Raw genomic sequence first — 6,670 nt, 5'->3', positions numbered from 1 at the left:
ATTCTTCTATATTATTTTGAAGGTATTCTAAATATTCTATATTTTTTGTTTCAAAATATTCAATTAGATTATCTTTCATAAGTTTTTCTAATAATATTATTTCTTCCATATTTTGTCTTCAATATTTTAAATATTCATAGTCTATCATTTTATCCAGTAGTAATTGCAGAGTTACAAATTTCTGTATAATAATTTATCCTAATTGTACTGTAATGTATATCTAATTCTAGATTTTCAATGCTATTTATTATCTTGTGTTGTTCTTCTCGAAGCGAGTTTTTAAAATTATATAAACTATCACATGTACTTTTTCCTAAATTTTCTAGGGTTTCTTCTATCCATATTAATTTTTCCTTTAGATTCTTCATTATTTTTCTAATTCGGTTTCTATAATTAATTTCTTCATTTAGATTATCTTGATTTTCTGTAGTTTTTCTAATATATTCTAACATTTCTTAATTTGAATAATATCCATCTGGGTAATTATCCAGGTATAACTGTTCTATCTAATTTATAGTTTAAATTTCATAGTCTAATACTTTTTCTAATATTATTCTCTTAATATCTATAATTTCTATATCTCTAAGTATATATAAGATTAAGATTTTAAGATTATCTATCATTTAAAATTGGTTAAATACTTTATTATGATATTTTTTAGTTGTTTGTTTTAATCTCATTAATTCTTCTATATTTTCACCAAGAAATTGTATATATTTTATATCTGTTTTCCAAAATTCTAAATATACATAATTTATCATAGTTAGTGTGTGGATTTGGTATGTAAGTATTTATAAGAGTAGTTCGGTAGGTGTGGTATATAATTAATTCTAGTCATAAAATATCTATCAAATATTTTTTTCAATATGATTTTTCTTATATCTACTATTTTTATATCCTTAAGTACATATAAAACGAGTATTTTAAATTTATCAACCATTTCATCAGATAAATAACTATCCATTTTTCATAAAATTGTCATTTTCAAAATATTCCCTTCAACCATGCCCATAACAAAATATGATCACTTTAGATTACTATATACTAGATTATTCTTAAATAGCATATTCTTCGGTCACTATTAGCATGGTAATCTGGATACTTTTCCCTTAAACACCGCCTCTACTCTGGTTACTCCCCTATCACGGCTTTCTTGCCTCACCGATTTCACCTTTAAGATGACATAGTTCTTAGAAATTTTTCTCCTTTTCCACTTTGCTAATAAACTTCTTAACATGCTATTTTTCGAATAACTCTACTATAAAGCAACTAACATGAACTTGTTTTATCATATCATGATTGTTAGGAATTTATGAATTTAGCTATTCATACTATCCTCACTTTCTAATTCATAATCTATATAATCTATCTGCATATATTCTGTATTATCTATTTTTATTTCTGATATTTGTTTATTTTTCGGATTTTTAGGTAATTTACAATCTCTAGCTAAATGTCTTAACTTTCCACAATTATAACAAGTACATTCTTTTATAGATTTCTTCTTTCTATATGGTCTTTTATATTTATAATTTTTTACATAATATCTTTTTCTCGGTTTCTTATATTTATAATTTTTTACATAATATCTTTTACTTATCCTTTTTCATTAATCAAGAAGAGAGAAAATTATTTTTCCATGTTATACCCTTTGCATTAATTACTTTTTCTTCAAATTAAAATGTAAACATCATTTAATAGGGGCACCATGGTAAACTAGACATATTATTAATTATTTTTCTTAATCAATGTGGCATCTCAATTTGGGACGGGTAATTTGGGATGGAGGGAGTAGATACGAAATGCTAGAACAAGGAAATGAAAAGAAGGATACTGCAGATGGAGAAATTAGAGTTTGAATATTCTTGTTCCCACTCATTTCTAGGATATTAATTGAGTAATAAGTTAGACAAATAATATATGGTATGGTCTAATATGAATGAGTTTTCAGTTGAGTAATAAGTTGGATGACTCAAATCTGCCATCCTGGACAAAGCTTCAACCATCTTTGGATCTTAAGAAAGTCCTTGAACACAATTTCTTCCACCACAGAATAATTATGTACTCAGTAATAAAACTATATTTATTTTCAATTTAGATATTTGTTTTGTGCATTAGTTTTCTTTTTGCTTTTTTATGAAATTGAGCCACAAAGGTTCCTTAAGATGGATCAGCTAAATTTATATGCAGGAAATTGCATGTCATAGACCTAAATATGGGTGGCTTTAGATATTTGATCCTAAATAAAAATGTCTTTGAAGAATAGTCTTCCTTACTTTTTAATGTACTAAAAGTATCATTTTGTCTCTCTATACCTCAAATATATATTTTTAAACTTTCAATACTCATTTATCTCTCAAATTTGATTTTATTTATTTTTATTTATTTATTTTTCCTTTACTTTTATTATTTTACTTTTTTTCACTTTTTTATTTTTTCTTTTAAATTTATTATTCTGTTTTTTATTATTTCCAGTTTTTATTTTTTCCTTTAACTTTATTTTCATGTTTTATTTATTTTCATATTCAGGTTGGCATTGTAGCTTCAACTGTCATCGACTCTTCTCCGTTTTGCATTTTCACCATCGACAGTATACTCCTCCGTATTGAATTATTTAGAAAAGCTCCTTCTCGGGCACCAGGACCATCTCTGGGACATCTACAGCACCCGCACCTGATGTATCTGCACCTACTGTGGATGCTAGATCTCCTACTCCAATGATGTCTTCTTCTACTCCATCGATTTCATCTCTGGCTGGTGATCCAGAGGACGGTCCAGCAGCTGATTCAGAGAACAGTACGGTGGGTAAGAAGCAGAACGTCGGTACCATATGTGGTAGATTTTGATTCGGATGTTTCGCAATTTATTTTTTATCAGAAGCATCCTTTCATCTGTGACATTGAAGCATTTGATAATCTGTCGAGCTTGAACACTGATTTTTGGGCGTTCATCAAGTGTGGATTGAATACGTCAAAATGGTAGGTTTACTATCTTTAACCTTTTCATTTTATCATTTTTGTACTTATGGTAACACATTTATTCTAATTGTATTCATTTTTTATTTATTTTAAGTGCCAAAAATATATACGTTAAAGAAAAAGATGTGTTGCCCGAATGTTTAGTGTTTGGCTCTTCTGTTGTGGTTTCGAAGGAGTGGTGTTATTCATTTACAACTTGTGTTCGAACTTTGAATGACACGGTATTATCACTTGCTATCCTAATCTATATTTGAATTGGCTAATATCTACCTGCTATCTTTTTAACTTTGGTGTAAAGTTGTAAGTTTTTTATTCACTAGTAGAGCCAGGTGTATAGTTAGAGGGGAGAAAGGGGGTCATTTGATTTATATTTTAATCTTGATTTGTCTGCCTATTTTAACTTTATTTTCATTTCATTGTAGAAACAAAGCCAATGTTGTTAACAAGATCCCTCCTGTTCCGATTCATCATCCGATCACAAGGTTTGGCTCATTTCTTGGTTGTATGATACTAAGTAGGCGCTTTGCCATAGAATTTATAAAGTTGGAGTTGAAGATAGAGTAATGTTTAATTTGTATATAGGGTTGCTGACATTTCAGGAAGTTAGCTGCACAAATCACGAGCAAACAGCAGAAACCAGCAGTTGAGGTACAGTGTCTATCCCCTCCTGGTTTATTTAATAACTGAGCTACTATTAACATTGTATATCCACAGATAACAAAGCCACCAATATCAGTGGTACTAATTATAAATGAAACAGAAGACTGTATTATTATCGATGCTGAAGATTACAAAGCCACTGGTTATTCTGACGTGCCAATATTTGTGTAGTATACTGAAGCAATGATGGAGGAAATTGATAGGATGGTAAGCTTATATGATCTATATATCTTTGTTATGAATATAATTCTTGTGGATTGCCATTGATGTGTTAAATCTTTGATTCAGGATGAGAAAATTGAGATGGAAGATACAGAAGATTGGTCAGTTGTGGACATAGATAGTTCTGATAAAAAGAAGAAACTCACTGTAGTGGAATACATTGATGACATCTATGCTTACTACAAAACGTCTGAGGTAGAGATGTTATCTCCACTTTTCCTATTTATTTGTTAGAAGTTTTTTTTGCTTACAACTTGTACATACTCATTAACCCACTGTGTGGGAATACACTGAGTTTGTTGTTGTTGTTGTACATGCTCATTAGGATTATGGCGTGTAGAGTTAGCAGAAGTCCCATACTTTTCAACTAATTATTTAATTCTTTTGGATAGGATCTCATTAAGCTTAATAGATTGCCAAATTACTCACAAAAGCTATTCTAATTTCAATATGAACTGCAGTTTTTAGTCATTAAAATAATAGGTGCAGAACATAGGATATATAGACACACAGAGGGTATACTTGGGTTGTTTCTGTTGTGATTCTATTCTATGAAGGATGATTACTGTTTCAATTTTAATTGGAAATCTGGAAAGAAATGAAGGTGTATTTTTTACCCCTTTCTTTTAATTTTATTTTCAATTACAAATCGCTGGTTGTGTCCCTCTAAACTATATGGAATAATAATTTGATACAAATGAGAGGATGAGAGGCATCCTCATTGACTGGTTGATTGAGGTATATATTATTTGTTGTTGCATGTTATTTCTGAGTTTTATGAAGAAGAATGTGATAATTTTAGGTGTCATTTAACGTCTAATCCAATTTATAGGTTCACTAAAAGTTTGAACTGATGGAGGAGACCTTGTATTTGACTATGAATCTCATCGATAGATTCCTGACAGTTCAGTCAGTGATTAGGAAAAAACTTTAGCTTGTTGGAATAACAGTTTTGCTTTTTTGCCTGCAAGTATTAAGAGGTTTCTGTACCTATAGTGGAGGATCTAATTTTGATCTCTGAAAAGGCTTATGCCAGAAAAGAAGTTCTTGAAATGGTTAGTTTAAAGACCAAAATCTTAGATTATCAGGACTATCTCCATTTTGTTCTTCCTCGCTAAATGATTTCAATCATTTTCTTATCCACGGGAGAAGTTGATGGTTAATGCCTTACAGTTCAACATCACAGTACCTACAACTTATGTGTTTATGCGACGGTTCCTTAAAGCCTCTTAGTATGATAAGAAGGTCGGTTAAATTTCTTTGTCATATGAAAAAGTAACACAACAATCTGAATCACTACTCATACAACTTTTTGTCATTATTGAAATCAGGTGGAGCTCGTGTCTTTCTTCGTGATCGAGCTATGTCTGGTTGAATATGAAATGTTTAGATTCCTACCATCAATGCTTGTTGTTGCAGCTTTCTTTACTGCTCAGTGCACTCTTGGTGTGTTCAGGGAGTGGAACGCAACCTGGGAGAAGCATAGCATCTACGGCAAGAATCAAATTTTGTAAGTATATTTTGTTTTTAAAGATACTTGCAAATGTGCATCTCTTTATCAAATAGACAAAGATGTGTAATTGTGTGCCTTATTTTCTTTGACAGGAAATGCTCGAAATTGATGATTTTTTTCCATCAGAAGGCAGCAGTTGGGAAGCTTACTGGTGTGCTCCGAAAGTATATATGTTTAAATATGGCAATGCTGCAAGATGTGAACCAATTTTTTTTCTGTTAGAAGCCTGGTTCTAGGATAAAAAAAACACATGAAGGGGAACAACATATTTTTCCAGTAGTTTTGTTAAATAAAATTATTGATGTGTGCACAATATATGATGCCTCAGGCTCTGGGGAAGGGGGAAGGGTGTTGTTGAGTTGTTTTGCTACTAAGAGAACCATGTGTTTATTTGTTTTTTTCATGTACATTGTTTGACGTAACTGGTGTTTTGTGAAATATCTTGCTTTCCATACTTTTTCTTGAATACAAACATTAGAAAGTTAAAATTTCTTCTTAACAGTATAAAGCTTAAGTGATTAGAAGCTTGGACACATAACACACTTAACAACTAATGTGACTAGAAACTTGGTGGACACACTTTAAAAACCTTCATATATATATATATATATATTTATATTTATATGTATCCTCTAAAACAATAACTTTATCAGTTGGTCTTGAGAATAAGGAGTGTTAATGTCAATAATACTGGTGAGAGAGAGGTAACAAATTCACATATTGGACCAACATATTTATTAACTAGGTCCCTATTTTAGCTCGTCCAATATTATTTGGGCTAAACATGTAACTCAATGATTGAAACGCCATAAGCAAAAAATGCATATTGAAACCTGTGTTGAGCAAAAGAATATTAGTAACAATTTGTATTTGATGTTTATAATCACAGTACAACAATTTTCTAAACTAAGTCTTGCCCATGAGGCAAGAGTTGCATATATGTTAATAATCTGATCAATGCAATTAAAGAATAAACTTTTGCCTCTTGGGCAAAAGTTTTTAATTTAAACAGTATAGCATTTGTACAACAATTTTCTAAACTAAGTCTCGCCCATGAGGCAAGAGTTGCATAAATTTTAATAATCTAATCAATGCAATTAAAGAATAAACTTTTGCCTCTTGGGCAAAGGTTTTCAATTTCTACAATTTTCTAAACTAAGTCTTGCCCATGAGGCAATAGTTTCATATATGTTAATAATCTAATCAGTGCAATTAAAGAATAAATTGTTGCCTCTTGGACAAAAGTTTTCAATTTCAATAATTTTCTAAACTAAGTTTTGCCCATGAGGCTAGAGTT

The 6,670-nt window shown here is 30.4% G+C and overlaps 1 pseudogene; it reads left to right on the top strand.

Moving 5' to 3' along the window:
- Nucleotides 1-1,802: 1,802 nt before the first annotated feature.
- Nucleotides 1,803-5,609, top strand: LOC107849061 (annotated as a pseudogene).
- The last annotated feature ends 1,061 nt before the right edge of the window (nt 5,610-6,670 follow it).

This window comes from Capsicum annuum, chromosome 12 (genome assembly GCF_002878395.1).
Source record: "Capsicum annuum cultivar UCD-10X-F1 chromosome 12, UCD10Xv1.1, whole genome shotgun sequence".
Lineage (NCBI taxonomy): Eukaryota > Viridiplantae > Streptophyta > Magnoliopsida > Solanales > Solanaceae > Capsicum > Capsicum annuum.
Note: the sequence above shows the minus strand (reverse complement) of the source record. Positions and strands in the feature narration are given on the sequence as shown.